Below are 26,357 nucleotides of genomic sequence, written 5' to 3' on the forward strand. Positions count from 1 at the left end.
TTACCTTTTTTTTCTGCTATAGGTGCTGCAATGTACATCCTGGTGCATCTCTTTGTACTCATGGAGGGGTTTCTCCAGAGTAGGAAACCAAGACGGAGTTGCTGGGTAGGAGCTGGTCTTCAGACTTACCAGACCTGCAGCACTGTCTGAATTTACAATCCTGCCATCCAGGTGTGAGCTTCTACTTTGGCGCTTCCTCTCAGTTTTGTCAGATATCAACATTTACCTAATCTATTAGCTATGAAATGGTTGCTTTTTGAGGCTTTAATGTGCATTTTCTGATGCCTAGTTGAATTTTTCATGTTTATGGACTATTCAGTTTTCCGCATCTGCCTACACTATTGGCTTGTTAGTGGTTTTCTTACTGAATCCTCGGAGTTCTTTGGGTAGTCTGAATTAGTTCCTTGTTATATTTTATAAATAATTTCTCCCAGTGAGGGGCTTTTTCCTACCTTTAAAAAGTGGTTTCTACTTGTCATTTAAAAGGCTGAACTTTTAGGCTGTGAAATTCATCAATCTTTTCCATTTATCATTTGTGCTTTTTTGGTCTTGTTTAAGAAATCCTTCCCTCCCTGAGGTCATAAAGATATTTGTCTGTTTTTCTTCTAAACATTTTAAAACTCTGTCTTTCACATTTAAGTCTTAGATCCATCTGGAATTTATTTTTGTGTGAGATGTGAGAAAGCTATCTATGTATTTCCCTATATGAAAAATCAGTCATCCGACCACAGTATACTGATTTGGCTTCCTTCTCCCACTAATAGATAATGCCATTTCTGAAATAAAACTCTGCTATGCCTTTAGGCCAAAGGGTCAGACTAGAGAATCCAAATATGCTATGTTGTGCTCTGAAAATACCACATTTTTAAAATAACTATATCTTCATGAAAAAAACCTATCTCATTGGGCAAGACTACCTTCTCTATTCTTTGTCTTGGTTTTTCTTGGTCCTTTACTCTTCCACATCAATTTTAAGATTAGCTGTTAAATTCTTTGGAAAACTTTTTCAAAGCTTTTATTAAAATGGCACTGAATTAATATATTAATTTGGGTAAACTTGCCATTTTTACAGTATTAGTTCATGTCTCCATTTACTCATTCTCTCTTGTCTTTCAATGAAGTTTTAAGATTATCTCTATACACATCTCACATTTGCTATTAGATTTATTTCTGAGTTTCTTGGTTTTTACAGTTAATGGAAACTTTTATATTTTTTACTTAGAAGTTGCAAGCACTTAGGAATCTTATTGAACTGGTATCTATTAAACTTTCTGAATTCACAGAATAGTTCTAATCATGCAGATTATATTGGATTTTCTAAATAGACTACCATATGGGTTTCAAAAAAATGAAATTTTTTTCCCTTTTCAACCCTTATACTCCTTGTAAAAGTTACCAGTAATGAAAATTATTGACTCAATAAACATTTGCTAGCACCTGCTCTAGGCAAGAATATTGGTTCAACACTGGGGATCCAGCAGTTTCTGCTTTCTAAGAGCATAATCTAGTAAGAGACTCCAACTTTTAAACCAAGACTTTATGTCCTATAACAGAAAAATGCAGAGTATTATGGAAAAACATGGGGGGAAAAAGGAGGAGGCTTAACTCTAAATAAAATAAAACAATATGAATTTCACAGACAAGCACAGTTTAAGTCTTCTGTCAGGAACAGTGACATAGAACTTCCTAAGGCCTGGCTCAGGTAGAAGGTGCCAGAAAGAAAGAAGGAAAAAATGTAGTGTAGAAGAGTTAAGGGTCAGAAACGATTGAGAAGAAAATAAAACCCACTAGTTGTCACCCATTGGGTTGGTCGCCATTGTAAGTGCTTTGCAGCCACTAACTCATTTAATTCCCCAGCTTCCTTGAGATGGTACTGCTGATTCCATTCGCACCACAGAGAAGACAGAGACCAGCTGAGAGGCACAAGGGGTGCATCGACCAGCCTCTTAACCCTCGTTCTACTTCCTCAGAGAGGATGAAAGGACCCCAAGAAAGCACATCCCCCTGGACACAGGGGGCCTAGGGTTGGAATGAGGGGGCTGGTCTAGAAGTACAGCAACTTGCTCAGACTTACAGCCAGGCCTCAACCCCTGCTGCTCTGTCTGCAATACTGTGTGTGGAAGGTCCCACTGGCATGGAGCACGGGCCCCAAATGTGCACACCCCATGCAGCAAACCAGAGCCTTAGGACTAACTGGCCTCACACACCTTGGACGGCAGTTCATAGATTACCTATTATTCATCTAGCCTGCTCCTTGAAGGGGTAGGGGAACCTCACCCCATCCTATCCCAAATGACTTATTTTAGAATCCCTTCTAACCACATACACTGAGAAGTTCAGAAAAAGACAATTTTCTCCATCTTGTTAAATTTCCAAGCAGTGGGAGTGCACCTGAGATGCTGTCCACCCTGACTGCCTTTAGTCTGGCTGTGTCCTCAAGAGGAAGCAGTGACCTCTGGCAGGCTCAGGCCATCCACCTCATGTGTGTGTCCACTGACCCGATGAGATGCACCCTGTGCTGGGAGGCAGACGTCCTTGGTTCCAGTCTCAGGCCTGCCCTTACTATGCTGTTTCCCCACAGGCAGACAACCCTGGGCTCAGTGTCATCTTTGTCAAGCTGGACAGGACGCACGGGAAGTTTCTCTCACGTCCCTCATATAAACCATGCACCTTAACTGAGGTTGTCTCTCTCTGTGCCTTGGCAACCACGCCTAAGACAACTTGTTAGCTGGCTGTCATCAGCTTCTGTGCTCAGAAGTGCTCCTCTTCTTGGTAACGGAAAGCCTGAGTCTGTGGGAGGGGTGTGAGTGGGTAGGTTAGGGCTTGTAAGTCTATGACAGCCAACAGCGCTTTCCAGCCCTGAGCAGAATGCACGAGCAAGACACACGACCCAAACCAGAAAGCAGCAATGCCAGTTCTCTGCCGATTTTAAACCCAAGTTATAACCAGGAGAGTGAGTGTGGTCAATTACTGATCCCCAACTTTAGTTTTAAAAGGAAAAATAAACAAAATGAAACCCAATGGTTTCCTGTTCTGTCAAAGGATGTTGGCAGCTTCTATTTTTAATTATCTAAAAGAAAATATACAGAGCTAAAGCTCTGGGTGCAAGCAAAACTAGGATCCTACTCTGACCCCAGGCTTACTTGCTATACGCCCTTGGGCAATTCACTCAGGTGCCTGGAGTCTCAATCGTCTCAACTAGAAAGCTGGAGCAGGGGCATCTCCACTGAACGGTACCCACGAGCATAAAATGAGATCATATACGAAAAGTCCCTGATAACTGTTTGAATACTCACAAACAACCTAAAGCAACATTAATTTATAGGGAGATATAAAAGGAGCCTTTAATGTGGCATATCACATGGGTGCATAACATGTGTACTACGGATCTGTGCATTTCATTGCACACACAATAGACCTCAATTTAAAAAGTTACAGGAGCAGAAGTGCATGGCCATGACATGCATGAAGGCTTTTTAACAACCACCACTCATTCTTATGAAAAACAGAAACAAACACCCAGCAGGAGATGAACAATTAAATAAATCCAGGTACTTCCACATGGTAGAATATTATTTATCTATTAAATTTTGTTTCCAGAAAGAATGTTTAACATCATGAGAATGTGCTCAAAATAAAATGAAAAGTAGGAAGAAAACAGGATATGAAACTATGCACACAGCCGACCTCCAATTTATCGCTCCTATCTGCGCAGACCAAGACGGGGGGAATTAGAGGAAGGGATTATCAGCTGTCATCCCTGGGGGTATGGCTGTGGGTGGTACTTATTTTTCCTTTATACTTTTCTGTATTTTCCAAATTGTCTAAAATGAACACATATTACTTTTAGAATCAGAGAAAAAAACGCATAGTAAAAAATAAATGTGTGCCATACAGCTCTTTTAAGAAGTGGCGACATTATGGAAATGAGGCACACGCTGAAGCACGGCACCCCCCAAAGGACGTGGGGGTTGGTCGCACCACCAGAGAAAACAGAGCTGTGGCTCCAGCCCTGAGACAGAAAAGCTGGAAATTGGGTTTAAAGAATATCGGAATCACTGACTAAAAGCCCAACGAATCACTTCAGCCATCTGATTGGGAAATGTGGAATAACAGAGCAAGAGGGAAAAGCCTTCAGAATTATTTTAGAATTTCACAGAAGTTTCTCAATGAAAAAGACCTTGTTTCTGAACAATTATCTTTTATTTTTTTCTCAGAGAATCATTCAGGGATCATTTTAGTATTGTTTTATTATCATTATTTTGTAAAACAGCAAATTGTCTAAAATGTTGAGGATGGCCTTAGATTTTTGAAATTAAATGATGGGAAATTGGAGCTTACCCCCAAATAAAAAGAATATTAAATCCCTGTAGCTACGAGTATTTTTACTGAGCGGAATTTTACACTCATTCCTTTCCTCTTAAAAAAAAAAAAAAAAAGATCTGAAGTAGAATATCATCTTTGATTTTTGGTTTTTATATCAAAATGTCTTAACATTCCTGAAGAGATAACATTAAAGACGGCCAAAAAGTGGATCCGTCTTATCCTAGCAACTTCACCATGAGGTACTGGGGGGAAGAGGGACTATTTAATTATTGAGGCAGAGTGGTCGGGAGCCACCGCCAGGGAAGGGGTGCGCCGGTACCCCAAAGCCTCCTAAACCCATCAAACAAGGTGCACCCTGCAGCCCTGTGTCTGTCAGCTGTCCCCAGAGGACAGAGCTGACGCTGTGCTGGCCCCACCCTTGCCTGGATGTCAGGTCATTCTGAGACCCAGCCAAGGAGCCACCATGGGCTCAGCGAGCAGACTGCACACACCCAGAGAAGAAGGGCGGCAATCTCAAGAAGAGGGCCACCTCGAAATTCCAAGGACAGGACAGGAAGAGGTGCCAGTGCAAAGGGCCAGGGGGTGAGTGCATTTCCCACAGACGGACGGTCGCTGGGCAGGTAACAGTGTGGGCTTCAGCCAAAGGCTTTTGATCTTTCCACAATTAACAATCTGGGCTGTGGCGTTACATTTATATTCATAAGGAGCTTTTCAGGAGAGAAGCAGCCCTGGCCTCTGTCTTTCATGAAAATTGCAGATGCTTTCATTATTCATCCTATGAAAGCTGGGCCTGCTTCCTTCCACCCATCCGTCTATCCAGGCTTTATTTAATGCACCATTCACTGTGCTGGGTGCTACGGACACAAAGCTGGATCTACCAGTATTCCTGGCCTTAAGGAGATCAGGAGCTGAGTGAAGAAGACAGGGATGTATGACAGAAACCGACTGTACCACGGGGCCGCGACATAAAGAATTACAGGGCGTGGTGATGTCGGAGACAAAGCAGGCACGAGACTGACGGGGATCTGGGGCTCGAGGTGTGGCCTGGAAAAGGCCAGCAGATTTCATGCCTTGGTAGCCTGCCTCCCGCCCCTGGCAATCCCTAGCTTGTTTAAAACCCTATTTAAAAGGAGCAAGTACTCTGGAGTGACTGCAGGGACGTGTGAGTAGAGGGAGGTTCGGCAGCAGAGGCAAGCTGGGCGCCCAGCTGGACTGGGCTAGAAGCGCCACGCTGCAGAGCTGGCAGGGAAGGGGTGCACCCTGCCGACTGGAGACGCACCCAAAGGTGGCAGCCTGGGGCTCGGGTGCAGCTGAGATGGGCCGGGCAGCAGGTTTGGGGCTGTGCGGTACCTATCCTTCCCCTGGAAATGGCGACCCCTGGCTGGAGCGACTGAGAGCCATTCATGCAGTAGTGGCTGGGGCCACTTTTAATCCATGCCACCTTACTAAAAAATACCAAAAAACTTCACAGCCCCTCCCTCTGAGAGACTGTGAAACACCCTCCACCACATACCCCTCCCGGAGAGTCAGGGTGGCATCCTTTGGTCTATGCTGCACTTTCCCACAGGCCAAGATCTGTCTTGCCCCTCTGAGTTCTTTCGCATTTTCAAATATAAAATGACAATATTAAAAATTCTACTCCAAACTACCCAGCCCCCTCCCCTGGTCACCTACAGTTCTCGTGGACCAGGTTCCCACCTTCACCCCACCTCTGAGTAGGGATCATCAGATCTGCGGTGGCAGGAAGGAGGACTAGGTAGGAAGCTGAGACCTGGAATGCAATGACAAGGGCCGAACCTGGGTGGGGCTGTGGGGGGCCTGAGAGTAATTCTGTCTGAATTACTAGGTGTAGACGGCCCCAACGCTGTGCACTTCTCGTCCCAAACTTGCACACCCCATGCAGTGAAGCAGAGAAGTGACAGAAGCAGGATAACTGGGCCTTGGGCAGTGGGAAGAGGGCAAGGTCAAGGATGATGCCAAGATCTGCGACTTGGACCTCTGTGTGGTTAGCAGACATGGGGGAGGAAGGAAAGGACCTAGGGAGAAGACAATGAGTTCAGCAGTAGATCAGCTAAAGTTCTGGTGGGAAATAAGTGGTGAAGTATGTGGTCGAGCCTCCCTGGCTCCTTATTTGGGAGATGACTGACAAGTCACAAAACAAGGCATAAAACCTGAGTCCTATTTGGGGTCCTGCCTCCTTGATTTCTTCCCTCCTCCCTCCCTCCCTCCCTATGTTGACCATGCAGCACACCTTACTGTGCACCGGGCACTCTCAGCGTTTTGGGGATACAAGAGCGAACAATCTCTTAACCTCACGGAACTTTGTCTCTCCCACTGGACTATTTTAAGTGACAACACAAAGAAGGCTCCCTTGAAGCAGCACCTTTTGAGCTGAGATCTGAAGGAGAACAGAGTTAGGGATCTAGAAGGCATTTTGATGAGGGAAGATGAAGACTGAGAACAGGATCCTGAGACCCCAGTCTGGGGCGGAGAGCGGAGACTCCTTTAGACGGCGGCTGAGAATTAAACCCACTAACTCAGCAAGTCCTAGTCTGTCTCACTTCATGGTTCCCAGGGCCCTTTCCCACATGTTCTTTCAGTTCCTGCCAACAACTCTGTGAAATAGACGTTACTACCCTCTTTTTAGGGATGTGGAAACTGAAGCTAAGAAACCACACCCGGCGGCCAGTCAGTCACAGTGTGGTTCAAGTGCAGAACACCCCGCTCACCTTCAGATCTGCTGAATTAGAACCTCGGGTTTGGGAAGGGGTGGCCGGGGGTCTCAATTTACAATACTCACCCCCAGGTGGTCTCCATGCACCCCCATTAGGGAACCCCTGGATCCCTGGGAGATTACAGCACTGGGAGTCCCACGTGAGACTCTGTGTGTGTGTCTCCCCACTTATCCATCCGTCTCCCAGTGAAGTGTCCCTTGACTGACCATAAACGCCCCCCGACCTGGCAACTCTACCTGGGCCATATTTAAGCCATCGTCCTGGGAACCAAGCCAGCAAATGTACACACGGAGTCTGCAGAGGGTAACCTAAGCCAGCCTACTTTGTTTCTTCCCACTGTAATGCACATTTGCAAGGCATTTCATCCACATTACACTGGTATCGATATGAATTTTAAAATTATGACCATGAGGAACTGCTAGATTTTAGAATGGCACTGTGCGTGGACAAAGAATCAAATGGAAGTGGGGTGGGGAAGTCAACCATTTCATATGCAAAGTGACTCTCAACAGTGCATGGGGCCAATTCACCTCTTTCTGTAGAAAGTGAACAGGGAATAATGAAGAAAGCATCTGAATAAATTATGTATGGCAGTCTTGGTTCTGTATATTTACTCCGATGTGTTGTTATGTTACTGGTAATTTTGCACTTCTAATCTGATGACCAGTTAACGGTTCACCCTTTCACATGCCTGCTTCTTCTTTTTGCTTTCAGGTTTTTAGAAACCTGAAAACATGGTTAAGAGAAAAAACAAAGCAAAAGATCTAAAACATTTGACCTAGTTCTCCTGTAGGCTCGAAAATGCAGAGACGTGTCCTCAGATAAAAGGGAGGATGAAGTTCCAAATAAACTGGAATCATGAAGGCTAGAAAAGGAGTTGGCGCAATCCATAAAAGATCTTTAGACATGTAATCTTTTTTTACTCTGCAAATTTTTACTCAAAAGATGTTGATGGCTTTGCCCCCTAGCTGTGGGCAGAAACACATACAGCACCGTACAAGGATGAACATGCTCTGGCAGGAGGAGGAGGAAGATAAAAAGCCTCGCTCTTGAGAACCTGGCTTGATGTGCTAATAAGTAAGAGAATAAAATCGTGAGCAAGATTTAAAGATAATATTAAAAGGGAAAAAAAACCTCAGAAAACGGCCAACAGATTCCTCTACAATACTGGGTAACGAGCCATTTAGGTTGATAGGATTTGAAGAGGCTAAAATAAAAAAACAGAATGTGATTTTAGAGTACTCTTTTCTGGGCATGATGGTAGAAGTCCTAGAAGAATAAAAACGGCTATTCTGGTTGCTTATGCTTATGGTCAATAAAGACCCCAGTATCTTTCACTAGAGTTGAGGACAAAGTTGGAAAAGTCGTTTCTCAAAGTGTGACTCTGTTTTACATTAGAAATCCAAAGTGATAAGAGATTTCAGGACAATTTATCCATTGCCCATTCAAAGGTCCTACCTTTTCCATAGGAAGGGACTGGCAAGAAAAGATATTTTATTTTCAGTACCAGTCATTTTTGCCCGATGTATTATTCCTTGGTCTTGTAAATAACATCAACGGTATATCATTTAAAGCAACATCAGAAATGCTCTTTACTTCCCTAATGCACAGGGCCCTGTGTCTGGACAGTCAAAGCATTATCTGTCAAGTTAAGAGTTCGGCGGGGCACGGTGGCTCACGCCTATAATCCTAGCACTCTGGGAGGCCAAGGTGGGAGGATCGCTTGAGGTCAGGAGTTTGAGACCAGCCTGAGCAAGAGTGAGACCCTGTGTTGACCAAACATAGAAAAATTAGCCGGGCATGGTGGCGCACGCCTATAGTCCCAGCTACTTGGGAGGCTGAGGCAGTAGGATAGCTTGAGCCCAGGAGTTTGAGGTTGCTGTGAGCTGGGCCAACACCACAGCACTCTAGCCCAGGTGACAGAGCGAGACTCCATCTCAAAAAAAAAGAAAAAAAAAGAAGATTCCTATGTCCTAAAGAAGACTGGCAGTCCCCACAGGTGAATGCTGAAATGGGAAGTCTGAGGTGTGCCAATCTGTCATAACCACCAGCCTCCAAATGGCTCACTGCTACCCAGAGGGCCCAAGGGGCAGGAGAAGCCACTTCAGTTGTTCTTGAACCTAATGCGCACTCTCTAGTTCCCCAGCATGTTCCCGGATGAGCAGCACCCTCAACATAAAAACTAACAAAAAACGCCAGTATTATATCACCTTTAATCAGGAAGTGTGCAGAAAACGCATCTACCTGCACAGACAAGGACTGGGAAGGAAACATTTAAGTGCATTCATCACCAGTTTGTGCCGATTTTCACCCCTTCACAGACAGGGGAGGTAAGCCTGACTCTGGCTGGGAAGCCTGCCCATGGTGGGTGCAGGAGTCCCTACAGAGGAACCAGAAGCCTACACAGCGTGAGCCAGGGCCCAGCTTCCCTCTCCCTTTGCCCTGGTGGCCCGGCACACATTCCAGAAGCGGTTCCTGAAACTCTGTCTCCCAGACAGAACCCAGAATGAGGCGCCACCTCACACCAGCCTCCTCTCAGGGACCAGTCCCGTGGCTGCCCAAGTGGGTGCCAGGGCCTCACAGACAACTAGCATGTGTGCTTCCCCCTACAAGACCACCTGTCCTGCAGATATGCCATGGGCTGTAAGTAAAGACAGGCTCATGCCCAGGGTTCTAGATGCCTAGAGCAAAAGGAAACTCATAGCAGACCTAGGCAGAGCTGCAGGGAGTTTAGGGAGGGAAGGAAAGATAATGGTGCCTCCCGGTCTCATTCCATCTTGTACTTCCATCTTCCTGGGGGTAGAAGCAGGAAGAAACAAAATGGTGTTTTCAAAGGTATGACAGAGAAGATGGGCCCTCCCCCGGATCCACCCCACCTCAGCCCTGTCTACACCGCACAACTGCTATAAAAAGAGCAATCACAGCTCTGTCTGCTCAGGGCCTACTGGGAGCCAGTGTCCTCAGCACTTTACAAACGTCTCGTTCAGTCCCCAGAACAACCCTGTGAGGCGTACCAAAGGGACAGAGGAGACAAGGGGGCTGAGGGATAGTGACACTTGTCCAAACTCCCAGGGATGGGCAGAGCAGTGCAAACGCCCAGCTACCACAGCCCTCACTGCCACACTGAACCGCACGACTAGGATGCCGAGGCTGGAGGAGAGACCCCATGGCTGGTCTGAACGCTGGGGCCAGCTTTGTGTGGGCTCCTGCCCACCCCTTCACAGGTCAACAATCGCAGGCAATGGGGCAAAATGAATGATTAGCACTAGATCACAGGGACCTCAGGAGCCCATGCCATTCTGGGAGACTTAAGGATTCAGGCAAAGAAAAAAAGGCAGGGACAGAGGGACTCAGAGGAGGCACTGAAGCTGTGGTAAGAGCGCCAGGAGCGGGCGGCCACACGAGGAGGCTGCGAGCTGGTGGGGCCTTGAGCCAGCTACTCAATGTCACTGCGCCGCAGCGTCCTCCCCTATTCAATGGGGATCATGCCTCAGAGGTTGCCGTGAGGATCAAATGTAAAACTTTAAGTCCTCATTAACTCTTAGCTGTTCCCAGATAGATGGGATAGTATAGCAACTTATTGAACGAGATTTTTTAGAAAAAGATCGTGAAACCTATAGCACTTTCTTTGCCTCTGTAATGGCGTTCATCTCGTTCATTATTCTGGGTCCCCCCCGCCAACAGCACTGCTTATGACAGGGCTGGAAACAAACAGCGTAGCAGGAGGGGGCCAGGAGAATGCGGCAGCAAGGGGTCAAAGATGTCCAGGAGGCATCACAGGGTTGGCTGCCACTGTGGGCGAGGAGGGCTGGATCTCACAGGGACCATCCAAGGAGGCTAAGCAGTGGGGTTCAGGACTGTCAGCAGAGGGTGAACAGGCAAAGCAGATCTCTGCCAGTCCCACATCCCCGCTGGAGGGTGATGGCTAGCAAGGAGCAGGAAGTGAGAGGCAGGGATTTTCCTAGCAGAGCACCCAGGGTTGCGCCTGCAGGAAGCTGCCGGAAGCTGCTTATAACTCTAGGCTCTGCAATGACCGCAGGCTGAGAGGACAGGCAGTGGTACACAAGGTGTCCAATGTATTCACTCAACAAACACTTACTAAGCACCTGCTGTGTTGTTTCAGGCAAAGGGGGACACAGCAGAGAACAAAACAGGCAAGATCCTTGCTCCTTCCTCCACTGTCACGAAGGCAATGACGATTAAGAAGTAAACAAAAAAGGGAACTTTAGGCAGGGATAAAGTACTTGGAAGAAGATAAAACGGACTAATGGGGTAAGGTGGAAGGCTTCCTTTAGGTATAAGGACCAAGAACAGTCTCTCTGAGGAAGTGAAGTTTGAGGTGAAGCTTGGATTATGACAAGGAGCCAGCCATAGAATTCGAGGGGCAAGTACAAAAATCCTGAGGCACAAAGAGGCCGGTGAGTTCTAGGAACAGCTGAGAGGCCTGTTTGAGAGGAACACAGTGACCTGGAGGGCAGCAGGGAGATGGGGAAGAAGGGCGGGCAGGGGCCAGGTCCTAGAAGACCTCAGAGTAAGCCAAGGTAAAGAGCCTGGATTTTATTCTGAGTGTGCTGAGGCGCCAGTGGAACATTTTTAAGCAGGGGAATTACATGATCTGGTTGCTGTGTGAAGAAGTAGAGCAAGATGAGAACTAGGAAGATGAGTAACTATCATTTTTGTAGGTCAGAAATAGCCGAACATCGGCAATTTCCTACAGCTCAACCTGATTCCAGTCCTACTGGACTGTCACTAAGACCAAGAGCAACGCCTTAAGGCTATGGTGTCTGCAACCACCTTGGCATCTTCCAAGACAGACCCATGGAGCATGGCTGCTGACCCAGGAGGAGGAAGTGAACTCCCCAGGTGGCTGGTAGTGGAGGCATAGCAGGAGGGGTCTGATCATGCCCCCGTGACCCTCACAGCACACAGGACGTGATTTCTCAGTTAATGTTTCCTTTCCACCATCCTCCTGGCTGTTGGGTTACTCATGCTCTGCCCACACACAGCCGACTCCCCATCCATGCCCCTGGAGACAACATGGTTATCTGCCTGACCACAGACATGACAAAGTGGAAGAAGGACCTCTGAGCTTTGATTCTCCTACTTCCTCTAGCTTCCTCTCAAGGGAAATTCTTCAGGGCAGGAGAGAGGGGTCTGCATAAGAGGTGACTATGGTGTGCGATCAGTGTATGTTTTCTGTATAACGGCAAGCCTCTGTCTGTACCATGTCTGGACCCTGTCTTAAGAATTTGGGGGTTAAGTAAAATGCAGACTGGCCAATTTCCAAGCCTACTTTAGCACTCAGACCAGATTAGCATACATTCTTATTTTCCTACCCATCCACGTTTTACTTAGGTGCATATGACAGTTCTGCAAGGTGTGAAGGTTATGCTATCATATGTGCGTCAGAATATGTCACAAAAGTTTATCTTTGGGCTGCGTAACCACATCTAGTATCCAGTATTTGCCGTGCATTTTTAGATATCCATGAGATTACTATTACCACCCTTAATTTCAAAAACAGTAAGCAGTCTAATAATGAAACAATACCTTGATGCTACTGTACACTTTGATTTTCATGTTGCTATCCTTGAAGCACAGAGGAAAAGCACTTGTTTTACTCCTCAGCCACCTGGAGACTGTTAGACAGAAATCCTATCGTGGGAGAGACAATGAAACTTCATTGCAAGTCAAATCCCACATGAGTCATTATTGATTGTCAACCAGTAGAGCACTGTATTTGGGATAGAATTGGAAGAAAGGGTAAGAGCTTTTTTCTTTGAATCTATTAGAAACTAGTTACTGAGGGCCTTTGGGGCTTCCCAGAGCCGTTCTTAATTTATTCTTTCTAAGATATGACGGGTTTGTTAACATTGGTCAATCGCCTAGAGTAGCAAAATAGGTCATTGACCTGAAATAAAGTGCTTAAAATATGTAAATTACATAAAGAGGAAACCACTAAGGTATTTTACTGTCTCCCTGGAACTGAGTTCTACAAAACACCACCAAAATCAGGTCCTTTTCAAGTACATAGAAGATATACTTCTTTCGTGGGGGGGAACATCCTGACCCCAAAACAATAATGTTACAGGGAGCCCAGAGATAGGGTTGACTAGAAGATCAAATACTGGCTACTAATGGCGGCCAGCTCTACCAGCGTGGGCTGGTCTTTTCATTCCATCTCGTTTCTCAAGGGAATTCAAGACATGCTTGTGGGGTAACAGGAATGCGCCATTCCCTAGTGCAGGGAAGGCCAACACAGCCAGCCTCTCAAAGAATTCTATCTCATTTTTAGACACATTTAAAAATACAATGAATAGATTTGTATATCAGTAAATGCTGACACAAATAATTTCTAATACTCCCCAGTAATTTCACTCCCAACATCACCCTTGATAAATAAGAGATAATCAATAGTATCTACCAAGTGGAAATGACTTTCCTCCTGCTTCTTGATTCAACCCCAACAGACCATGAAACAGTATCATTTTGCCCAGGTAGAAGCTTTTATATTAAAAAGCAGTTCCCTTTTAATTATTCATCAAAATGAAGGAAGTATTTTTTTAGTGAATACTTGAACCAATAGTTCAACATCAAATAGGATGTTTGTCTCGAATGTTTCTGATACTGAGAGATATTCCATTTTGCTTTTCTTCCTCAGAATAGAAGCCTAAACAATCAAACAAAAAACCTTTTTTAATGATCAAGAGTTTCTGGTCGAGAAAAGGTCACTATCTAGGTTAAAATAAATGGTTTACGGCAGTGTTTTTTAAAAATTCCATTATGGTCTTTTAAATGAATTTAAAGAGGGCTGCATGAACACATGCTCTCATGGGTTACTATTTAATGAATGTGTGTTTGTGTGTGTATGTTTCATAGGAGCACTACAGAATTCAGACCATCAGAAAAAGATTATATATACCATAATCCTCCCCAGGGATTTAGTGCCAACTCCACCTACAATAAACAAAAGGCCACATAGAGACCATGCCACTAGAGTAGGGGGGGGTTACTGTCTGCTCACTCAAAAATCCACATTTCAAGGCATACCATCTCTTTGCTCAGAAGGTAGTCAGCCCAGCATCACTTTAATTCTTTCCTTCCTTACAATCTCTGTGGAAAGTTTCTTCTATCCTCAAGACCTCAGAAAGATCTATGTACTGCTTAATATGCTAAATGTATTATTGCTGTATTAAGTCGTTACACATTCCTTCCATGTGCGATACATCAGTGCTGTGGTTCGAAAACAAAGGTAATGTGCCTTCTACAGAACAGGCACAAAGACACCAAATACACTCCATACCTACATGCTAATTTTTTTTCCATAAGCTTAACAATCACATTCCAACTCACATCTGCTATCATTACCCTTAAAAATCTATCCTCACACCATCTGCAAAATATCAATTCTATGATTACTTTTCAGCAGACGATTAAGGCATTTCAAAAATTTTTGTAGTAAATATACAAAACAAAAACAACATATTGCCTAGTAAATGTTCTGTCTTCTTGTTTTTACTTAATCACTTCAACATGAATACGATGCCGCCAGGAAAAGCTTGTTTAGGAACAGAAGCAAAAGAAAAGCTTTTTGGTCCCTTTTCATGCTGGTTACTTATAAGTTATCGATCTGGGGTGGTTTCTCTCTCGCTCTTTCTCATAGAGGCAGAAGCTTCATTATTCTCACCCTAATGGCTGTCACTTCTACCCATAGATTAAATCATACATGTATCTATGCATATTATGTTCACCTATTTTATACATAATATAAATTGGCAGTATATTAAAAATATAGTGGATCATTTTTAAAAAATGATGGCAACATATCAAAAAGAATATACAGTAAGTTTACAGAAAACAAACCCAGGACAAATGTTACTGTACTTTATTCATTCTTACAGACAGCTCCTTCCCCCTAAAATATAATAAATGCATGTATTTTCTACAGTTTAAAACATAGTGGTACATTATATAGTAAAATTTCTACTACTGGTAGATCAGCTATTTTCATAATGGAAATTTATAATGATTTAATCATTAACAATATAAACATCTTTTGTTAGAAGCACATTTTACATTGATTAGCCCATTTACATTGGGCTGGGCAAGCTTTTAAAGTACTGAAACTAAAAATAGGTTTATCAGGATCTGTAAAGATATTTTTGCTAAGTGTTCACTGGCCTAAAAATATCCTTTAAAAACAATTTAGATTATTTGGCTGAGAGGTTCATATGCACATATCGACCCATAGGCTGTGATTTCCTGTATGACAGAGTATCCTACCAAATTAGTAACACAATCCAGGTCAAGTTTACAGGCATAATAGAGTTCCCGAAAACGTAAGAGTCTGGGGAGATGTTTTTTAACGACGGTGGTGTGGATGGATGGGGAGAAGGGTGGGAAGTATGAGAAGGTGAAAACCAAAGTTGAAAAATAAAATAAAGATATAGAAAATACAGTTGAAGTGATGTTTCCTTGCTCACTGTAGTATCCTTTGTAATGAAAAGGCAACACTGATTTTCACACACCTTGATGGGAACATACCAGTGACTGTTCCACAGACACATCAATCCTAGAACCATCCCTAAACTGAAGCAACACATCCCACTGTCCAATCTTGACAACACACCCCAGAAGTAGTTACCTGTCAATTTACAAAAAAAAAAACCACCAGCTGTGTGCTTTATAAACACATACTTATTTTAGTGGTTCCTCTGGAAAAAAAAATCCCATTCCTAATTAGCTGTCTGTAACACAACAAAGTCGGTGGTCACTAGCTAGAAAAATGAAGGGGGGCGGGCAGGCACGACCACCTTTGTCTTTCATCCCTAGCAATGAACATGCCAGGGAAGTGCAGACGGCTTCCATGAATTCAAGGTTGCCTAATTACTAAAATAAAACACACTTTATACATAAATCAATAAATCAGTCTGTAATGGCAAGACGACCAGCCGGTTACTAGACAGAATGAATATGTATGGGCACCACCTCCTAGGAGAGCCTCCGTCCCTGGACTGGATCACAAAATCCAAAAGGGCAGTTCCAGGAAGGCGGCCGGCAAAGCCCCGTGAGAAATGACACGCGATGTACCCGCAGAGAAAAATGCCCGGTGAAGAAGTCAGGGGCGGGGGCGACCTCAGCCCGAAGGAGCTCCGGTGAGTGCGAGGACGACCCCTTACCTTGGGGAAGGGGAGGAGCAGGCGGCGGGCAGCTGGGCTCCGGTCCCCGTCCCCGTCCTGTCCCCGTGCCGCACAGGGGCCGGCGCGGCGCGCACAGGGGCAGCCGATGCCGAGCCGGCGAGGACCGCAGCCCGCGGCCACCCTGGGGAGCGCGACTGGCTACTTACCCTGTCGGCATTATTAGAAGATGTTAACGGCTCCGTTAGATCGAGCAGAAACCTCTTTCTTTTTTGTCATATGGAAATTCTAAGTTAAAAAAAATCCGAGGCAGCAGGGGGCTCCCTGGTAGAGCGGATACGAGCCTGCACTCCGCCCCCAGCACCGCCACACTCCTTGCCAGCCCCCAACTTGCTGCAGTGGGGGTCAAAAATCAATCCCAAGCTGGGAGAGGGAGCGCTCGGGCGCGCAGGCAGACAAAGACTTCCTACCCCGGGCAGGGCCGGAGTCTGGCTTTGCTTTGAAAGCGGTAACCTGCGAGTGGCATTACGATAAAGGGTTCCTACACGTTGTTTTTCTCCAGAGGTTTCTTTTATGACACCTAAAATACTTAAGGACTGGCACTGTTCCAGACACTATCCCATGACGGTGGGACAGTCATGCCCCATGGTTCTCCAAAAAACAGTCCCGACCTTCTTGTGCCAGAACAGAGAGCGCCTGGCAGTTTCCTGCCCACCCCCACCCCCATACTCGGCACCCGTGTTCTTTCCTGACACAACCACCCTTTGGGCAGCCAGTCCCCAAAGACCTTCCTCAGCCCTGCCACAGAACAGCCTTTAAAAGCCTCTTGGGTTTGAGGGGGGCAGGGGGGAAGGAGGGAGGGAAGAACGGAAGGAAGAAAGGGAGGAAGAAACTAGGTTTGGTCCATCCAGAGGTGCCACGGTTAACATCAATCAAATGTTGCTGCTTTTAGTTCCAAGATAAGCTGTTTTACTAAATGGGTGAAAAATTAAAAAAAAAAGTCTCGAGCTAGGAGATTTGCTCTGAATACACTTCAAGCAGGAGAAATACCACGTGTGACTGTGCAGTGCTGCTTGGCTGATGGGTCATTTAACCCCTGAGATGGGCCCAGACCATCTAGGTTTGTGACACACCAAACACCCAGCAAGGCCTGCCATGTTGGTGACTGAAGCAACCCATGCTGCACAGCCTTATGTGAAATTTGGTACTATTTGCTGGAAAATATATTCAACTCTATTAAGAACTCACTAATTTTGGAATCCGTGATAAATAGATCTGTGGAGGCTGGCCCTGGGTGGGGGAATAGTTGACTTCCAACTTGCTCAACACTCATGGTCTTCCACACCTGGAATCAGGGCAGGCCGCGTCAGCTTAATAGGCTTTGTTTCTTCGGTAAGTCTTCCAGTTCTTGGTCTAGCAACTGATTGTTAAGGGATCTTTGTAGTTAAAATATAATCATGTTAAACATGTCTGTTGTGAATTTTAATTATTTTAACTAATTACCTTTTTCTATTTCTTATTATTCATTCATAACTATATATGTTCTTCAAAAGTAATAAAACACCATTAGTAAAATTACCATTTTTCAATAAATTAGACTGGCCTTTCTTACCATGATTCTCAATCAGTAAGAATTAATGGTACAATAAATATAGATATTACAACTGAAAACACAAATGAGAAAAAAATTGGAGGTTTCACTAGAACCTCAGAATACAGGGCCCAACGCTTTCTCTTCTTCATCCATGGTAGCACACAGAAGGGCAGGATAAAATGTGATAAAGTTTCAGAATAATGGATATTTGTAGAAAGACAGATATACTTTACAACAGCCAGTGTGCTTTTTTTTTTTAAATTGGCTTTTAATGAGCAGCTGCAAAAAGTTCAACAACAAGCTAGTAACCACTTCAGGGTCTGCTTTATGAGAAATGTGATCTGCCTGCATAACCTGGAGCCCTGCGAATTCCAGTAAACTAGGAGCAATACAGTTTTAAAAATAAATCAATATGCCAAAGTGATTGCACTGGGACAGGTATGTCCTGGTAGGTAAGGGAGGGAGACATATTGAGATTCACCTTATATACAGAGAGAGAGCTGCAGCTGTTTTCTCAGTTTTACCAAAAGAATGAAAAATGTCATTAGTTCTTTCAAGACAAATGCAAGCAACTGGCTTTGTTGCTGTGTCTCTCTCCATCCCTCCCTCCTCTCTCCACGGCTTTAGAGAAAGGCTGCCTTAAGATTGTAGCAGCAATGGAATCACAGAGTCTGGCTACATTAGCAGAATCACAGACAGCACCAGGGTGATGTCTTCGCTCTCCAGCTCTCTAATTATTTACCCAGATCAAGCCTGACTGCTGGAAAATCAGCTCTCTCCAGGAGGTAACCGAGCTGAAAGGTTCTTTTCACCGAGAAATGATGGGCTGGTGGCTGGCATCGAGCCTACAGGCCAGTGAGCCCTTGTGGGCAGTGTCATGAAATAAACACCCAAGACCACACCATTTTCCTCGATCGTTCCCAGGAAAAGTATGGGTCAGTTTTTAAAAATTAGGCAAGAAGAGCCTAACTGTGGTGCAGAGAACACACAAAGATTGAACCTCTGGAAGACACTGTTCTTAAAATTAATTTTGTGAAATGAGGAAAGGAGGCCTGCTGAGATTGTTGGTGTTTTATAGCTGGAGCATCCGTTGAAAGTCCCTATATGCAGACAAAGCAGATTGCTTCATTGTTCCCACTTACGGGTGCTGTTTCCTCATGCGAGTCTCCTGAAAACAGAAAATGTTCAGGAAACATTTACGTTCTAATTTGCTCCCGTTCTTATAAAAACAGAAAGCCACCAGCACTCAGGCAGCTCACAAGCTCCCCTAAAGCTCTGAGTCACTCCCCAAACTCCACAGAATAAAACATTTAGAAAAATCAATTTAAATCAATCAATATCATTTATATTTGCCTATTTTTACAAGCTTTGTTTGAGGCAATGCTTAATTTAAATGCTTTCCACTTTGTTATTTGCTTTCCTAGGACTGTAAAACTACTGTCACACATATGCAAATTTTAAATTTATCAGGCCTGAGATAAGACAAGTCACCTTCAGATTCCTTTATTTTTCACCACTCACAAATGAACATGGCAGCCAGCGAGGGTCTGGCGTGAATGTGTGGGCAAGGCACACCACAGTGACAAGGTTCATCCGGTAAAATATGTGATAGGCTTGGGGAGACGATATGTGTATTTTTGGTTAGCATTTCAAATTACGCTGTGTTTATTCTGACATTAAAATCCATTTGTATTCTCCACATATACAGCCACCTCTTAATAGCACATTTGAGGATTCTTTTTCCTGCTTCCTGATCGGGACTGGAATTCAAAATCTGCCGAGGTTGATTAGCTTGCTGATTTTTAAAAACAAATTTCCCTTTTTAAAAATCCCTCTTTTTTGGGCAACTGACATTCTAACTTAGAGTTTGAGAAGCTGTGGGATTTTATTCCAGCATTCAACATCCAACCAAACCACTTCCTTTAAGTGCGACTGGGGTTTGTAATGTATTCATCAAATTTCTACAATGAAATGCTTGCATCCATATTATAGCATCTACCTTCTAAGGAAGGGGCTCAATATTATTTAGAAAGTAACTAATATGAGTTTGCTAAAAGTCTTCAGCTAGCTTCTTTTATTAGACACCATAGAAGCACATCAAGTATTCCACAGAACAATGTATTAACAGAAGAATTAATAGAATTTTGAAGAGGGTATAAATTTAACCAGGTGGGACTGTGGGGTCATCCCTGTATCTGGTATAAAAACCACTGCCCAGCTGTCTTGTGAAGCCATTTCAAATATAGAAAAATTCACCTGGGTGGAAGGAAAAAAAGAAAAAAACACCTCATCACATCTCATGTTAAAAATTTGTTTTACAGGAAAAAAATAGAATTTATATTAAATCACTATTCATTGGGAGAACATTTATTAATTATAAAAAATTTCCTCTTTAATACTTAAAAAAAATTAAATGGCACATAAAGGAATTTCCCATTTCTAAGGGAAAACAAAAATCTCACCATTCTCATAGCCATTATACAGAATAGAGACAACACTATTCAAACATAGAAACTTTTTTACCCTCTACAGGAGAATGTTTATTGTAGTGATTAGAGTTAAAAAAGAAAAGAAAAGAAAAGAAAAGAAAACCTCTTAGGATGTTAGGGACATGTCTACTGCTCATAGGATGTGCAGTTGCTTAAACATTTTGAGCTTTTTGTCTCAAATGCATCTAGCTCTACTCAGACCAAAATCACTGTTTTGTTCACCTGACTGCAGGACAAGCTCCATTTTCCTTCTTGGGGCTTGATAATGGTCCCTGAGCTGGAGTTCCCCTTTTTATTTTTCACCCTACAGTACAAGATATAAAGTTATCAGAGCATTGGTCCATAACCTTAAAGCGAACAGGCTAAGGCTGAGTCACCTAGCCTGGAAGAGGGTCAGTCAATTGGCTTTCTGGCTAACTTGGCCAGGGACTGCAGGATGGAGAGCCAGCACAATTGACTGCATGGCGGGGGGCGGGGGGGGGGCAGGGCTCTCAACGGGGAGTGGGGTATCCTGGGGAACAGTGGGCCACGTGGGACCGCTCAGCTCCCAGCCCAACGTCCTGTGCTTTCCCCCTGGCTCCAGATTCCCTTGGCTCACTGTGGTGGCCTTGGCACTAGTCATTATTGACTGTGTGATCCCCACATTATGGAGGCAAACCAGGTGGACCACGAGTGCTTTATCTCTCACCAGGAATCACAGGACATTAATTATAAAAAACCAACACTACCCTGTAGAGTTACAGGGTCAGAGCGGTTTAAGCCATTAAAGTATCAGCGTTTGAAAGGAAAACACAATAGACCTGAATGTGGTTTGCATTTATACAAACTTGACATTTGTGGCACTACAGCAAGCTATGGTAGATGGCAGTTCTACCTTGCAGAAGAGGCAAGGTGACAGGAAGGAAGTGACCCAGCAAGTTCATGTCCAAGTCCAGGATTATGTCTACTGACTTCAGCGTGTTCTCCTTCAGGAGTTTGAAGCTCTGAATGTCCAGCTAATTATCGGGATGGGGCTGTCCTGTGCTTACATGGTGACTCTGGAGGTGGGGTGGATGCAGACGTGAGGGAGATGCAGGAGCCAGAGACGACAGCAGGGTTGGGGCTTACGCAGATGGCTGGCTGTGGTTCCTGGTGCCTGGCAACTACAGGAGAGACTTTCAGTCCCCTGAAATGTACCCACATCTTGGTTACCACGAGGCTAAGAATGTCCCACAAGGGAGCAGCTGGGGCAGGGAGGGTGGGATGGGGTCCCTAAACCACACCTCTTGTTGTACCTAATGGCCTGAACCCTTGGGCCACCGTCTGAAGCCTACTTTGTAGAATTTAGGTGTGGCAGAGGTCTGGTGATAAACCTGACTCAGCCCCAACTACCCGGCCATCCTACAGAGGACTTCGCCCCGGGGTGAGGCCTTAGTTTGCAAGCACAAGAGAGCTTTCTTGAAAGGGACAAGAGTCGTGTTAGCAGGTGCCTTTCAAAAAGATAGGGATGTACACAATGGCAGGTGTACAAATCCCTTCCCCCACCTGCTGACCTCTGCCAGGCAGAGAGAATCAAAGGCAAAAGCAATGCATCAAGTAGAAGCAAACATACAAAGAAGGGAATTGCTCTGATAGGACCAATCCAGCTTCTAGAACCGGGGCCAATTCCTGCCCTAATCTCATTCACCAAGAAGCAACAGCACATGGAGAGAAAGCAGACGGAAGACAGCTCAGACCCTGCATGGAACTCAGCATGGCATAAATAAATTAAATAAACAATAAATCACATAATCTCCCTGAATCCTGTGATGTGGCTGGCAGGGACCTTTTCTGATTTTAGGTGTGCACCTCACTAGAGCTGTCAACCATCTCTGCCTATATAAAACAGAGGGATTACTGCTGTTATTCACTGGATGAAAAATATCCCCAGCCATTTGTTCTGAATAGCCCTTTCCAGAAACCAGTCTTCTCTCATCAGCAACAACACTGAGCACCTACTATGTGCCAGGCACTCATCTCAGGGTGCTGCATGCACGCATTCATTCAGTCCTTAAGACTACCCTACCAGGTAGTACACTATCTTACAGACTCAAAAACTGATGCACAGAGAGGCCAAGTAACTTACCCAAAGGCACACAGCATCAAGCAAGTGGCATAGCCAAGATCTGAAGCCAGGCCATCGGAACCCAAGCTCCACTGCTCTCATAAACAGGCTCAGGAGCTTGGCCCAGTGCTGCAGGTTTCAGCCACTCATCCTCCCTCCTTTGCTCCCCCCACCCCCTGAAGCCTGTGCCCATCTGCCTTGGTTCCTCTTCTTGCTGACATGGGTACATGGAGGTATCTGAGATGACAGGTATTGTGTATCCCTGAGCATGAACCTGTTCCCTCTCGGCATTGCTCCAGCTACAGTTTGGGTTGTCCTGAGGCAGAACACTTTGTTATCATCTAGGGTAAACAAAAATTCAGGGTGGATACTCCACCAAAGCCAATAGCCAGAGTTGATAGCATATAGTTATATACTTTACAGAGACAGAAGTCTAATATTCAAACAGACATTATTCTGAAAGCCTCTGGAACAATTTTAAAAATGATCTGCAGAGGCAGACATAAATCATTAGGAAGGAAACTTTTCCTCCTAATAGGAATAAAACCCTAAGGAAAAAAAAAGTTAAGGCAATGACTTACTAATACGTGTGGAGGCAAGTGAAAGTGGGCCCTGGGGAAGCACATTACGGAAGCGTGGAGGCCCAGTTGGGAGGAGGCAGCTAGGAAATGAGGCCCCTGGAGCACACCCGAGCCTCTGACTACTTCTTTCTTTTTCTTTTTCCATGGCTCATGACTCAGAATCACCAAGAACAGGGAGTGAGAAGGGCCCAGAAGCCTGGACTGAGGCAGCTTGGAGTCCAGGCCTCTGAGGCAACATGGCCAGGGTCTGTCTCTTTTCTAGCTGTGTGACCTTGAGCCACTGGTCTGCCCTCTCTGAGCCAGTTTCTTCATTTGCGAAATGGAAATACTACTACCTACTGCATAGGTGGTTATTAAAATAAAATGAAAACATCCACATCAAGTGCCGAGCTCAGGAAATGCTACAAAGTGATAGCACCAGCAAAAATAATAAATAGTAGGAATGGAACAGGCCAACAATTCTCTTTATGTCCTGGATCACAATGCTTAAGGACCAGGTGGCCAATTCAGGTTCAGCATGAGGGATGGAGAGCACACACTCCTGGACAGCCCCAACTCAAATGCTATCCCCAGAACCCGAGCCAGCTGCCGGACGTGAACCAAATGGACCCCAGGCCCTGACCAGCCCCTGCCCGCCCACTGGCTCCTTGCGGCAGAGCAGAGATTGCAGACAGGAGGCCAGGAAGAAGTGACCTGACCTGGGGGAAAGGGGGGGTGGACCTGAGGGGTACATGGGACCAGGTGAATGAAGGCTCCTCCTGCAGGTTGGACTAACTTTAAAACTGCACCAGGTCTCTTTGAAGATAACTCTTTCAGGCCGACGTGTCTGCACAACAGGTTCAGAGGGTGTTTGAGGGATCTCCTCATCAGCTGATGGAGTGTTCATGTCACCATCAGGGTTACAAGTAATTATGGCCCCTTCCATGTGGGGCTCTCGTTTTCAATATTGTAACCTTAAATCATTAATGAACTCAAGCCTCTGTCAGAGTTGCATGTGTCGGTGAGAACGGCGCCCCACTGCCCACACAGGCTACTGAGCCCTTCTGCAAAGCGTTCTCGGGCCTGGCTGGGCCTGTCACAGGCCTGTGGCCATGAGGTAGCTTCCCCACCTCCCCCAACCCACAGACTCAACGGCAAAGGCTCTGCCAGCCCGAGCGTGCACTCCACCACCCCCTCGGCAAACGCGGTTGAACCCTGGCTGCTGGCCCAGGCTCCCATGCTGCCTGGGGACAATGAATCCTCTCAGTGTGCTTTACATCCAATGACCAAACACCCTTCTCAAGGCAAGGCTGCCCGGCCATTCTCAAGTACAGTACCTCCTATAAATAAAGATATAAATGATGCTAATGTGGACGATTGGGCCATTCTTGTGCATAAAAGGACTTCTGTGTGGGCCTGTTGTGAATTGTCCTTTTTCAGTGGCTTGATTGTCAGCCCAGAGACTGACAGCACAGTGGAGAAGAGCAGCTCCTCTGCCCGCCGGTGCTGGCCCTGTTCGTGGGGAGGTGCTCAAGTCGGGGCCACCCAGAGGCATCCACCTCCTTCAGGCTTCAGAGCCCTCACCGAGGCTGCTGAGGGCCAGGGCCAGGTGGTATCCCCGAGTCCAGCGCCTGGGTGCTGCTGGTGCTGGGAGGGGCTGTGGCAGGGAGGAGCCTCACCACACTCTTCCCTGTTCCAAAGTTGCCAAAGGTCTCTTGGCTGAGGGACAAGTTTGGACAAGCTACTGCTCTTCTTCACTGGGGCTGTGCTCTGCTCGCCCTCCGGGATTAGTGCTCCTTTCCCACCGAGGCTGCAGGGGGACGGGAAAACCTGCCGGTGTGCCAACTGCCAGCCCCAGCCTGTGGCGGTGAGCCTCAGCGGTCCCCTCACCCAACTTCAGGCACTGTAGCAGAGGCTACCAGTGACAGCCACAGAGGTACCACACCCCAGTCCAGCCAGCCGGAAGCATCACTCTGGTGGCACCAAGGGGACAAAGTCCCCAGACAGAGGTAAAATGAGGAAAGAGGCTGGGGGTAGCCCACTGAGGACTGCAGTGCACTGAGGATAGACTCTAAGAGTCTGCGCTGGGCAAGGCAGGCCCAAGAACTGGCGCTCTGGTCTCTGCCTGCCCCACCTCCATTTCTATCCCACACTAAAATACTTGACATACTTGCAGTTCCTTCTCACCCTCCCTCAGGCCTCTGCGTAAGTCCACATAGGAATGGCTCAGCCTCTAACGCCCCCTCCTCCACCTTCTCCACCAAGACTGAGCTCTGGAAGCTGCTCCGCCCTGGCCCAGTGGACGAGGCCCTCAGCACTGTGGATCCACTCCCTCCCGACAATCCCCTCTACTGACCAGCTTCCACCCTTCCCCTGGGACAGCAGAGCAGAGCTAGTGGCCTTCATCTTCACGAGCTTGTCCAGAGCAAGGGCCTGGCCTCCCGGGTTCCTTGAAGGATCTCCTGGGGAGAGAGGGGGGTGGCTCTGGGGGTCTGGCTCTGCTGTTTGAGGCCCTCCTCAAAGCAGCAGCCCAAAAAGGGGGCTTATGGGGTCCAGCCAGGATGGCTCAAAGTGGACTAGCTGGATCGTGCTTCATGAGCTGTCAAGGCAGGTCAGCTACTCCGTCGGCTGGGGGACATGGGGAGAGGACAGCGTGGCGAGAGTCACTGGCGTCCTTTCCCCTCCACTACTGATACTCACTCACCAGCTGTGACAGAAAGTTCTCATTCTTTCACAGAAGAAGGGGGTGGAGGAAAGTGTTTTCCAAAAGTACCACCAGAGCGCTGGGAGGCTGCTAAGAGCGCAGGTGTGGTGCGGGAGGGAGGCGGCGGCGGCAGGAAGGACAGTGCTCTGCGGGAGTGTTTGTGGGTGTGTGTGCTGGGCAGGGGCAGTGAGAGCAGCAGCAGGGTGGGGGCCAAGATGAAAGCCCAGCACATCCACACTCGAGAAAATCCAAAGGCCTCCGTCACCGGCCAGAGCATCCGGTCAAGAGCCAAAGACAACATGGCAGGCAGCCTCTGTGGGAACACGTGGTACCAGCAGAGCCTATGCAAAGGCCCTTCCCCAGGGAGGGGTAGGTGAGGACGAACGGTGATTCCTGCCTACAGGGGAGCTGGGGTGGGAGTGACCCCCGTGAGCCCCTACACATGCGCTAGGAGACATGAGGAAAGAGATCCAAGGCCTAGAGGTACAGGAGCAAGTGGGAGCGTTGGGAGTGAGGAGTTTGGCCGAAGCCATCAGAGGAAGCTTGCGGGGTGACCTGCAAACCAGAGCCTGAGGAGATGCAGATCAGCAAACCAGAGGAAGGCAGATGAGTGACTGACCCCACACTGAGGCCAGGGCTGCAGGGCACAGAGGGCCCGGCGAGCAGGCCCAGTGTGGCAGGAGGCCGGGACGGCTGGAAAGGCAGGCTTGGGCAGATGGGGGAAACGTG

This window comes from Propithecus coquereli, unplaced genomic scaffold, assembly GCF_000956105.1.
Source record: "Propithecus coquereli isolate 6110/MARCELLA unplaced genomic scaffold, Pcoq_1.0 Scaffold1, whole genome shotgun sequence".
NCBI lineage: Eukaryota > Metazoa > Chordata > Mammalia > Primates > Indriidae > Propithecus > Propithecus coquereli.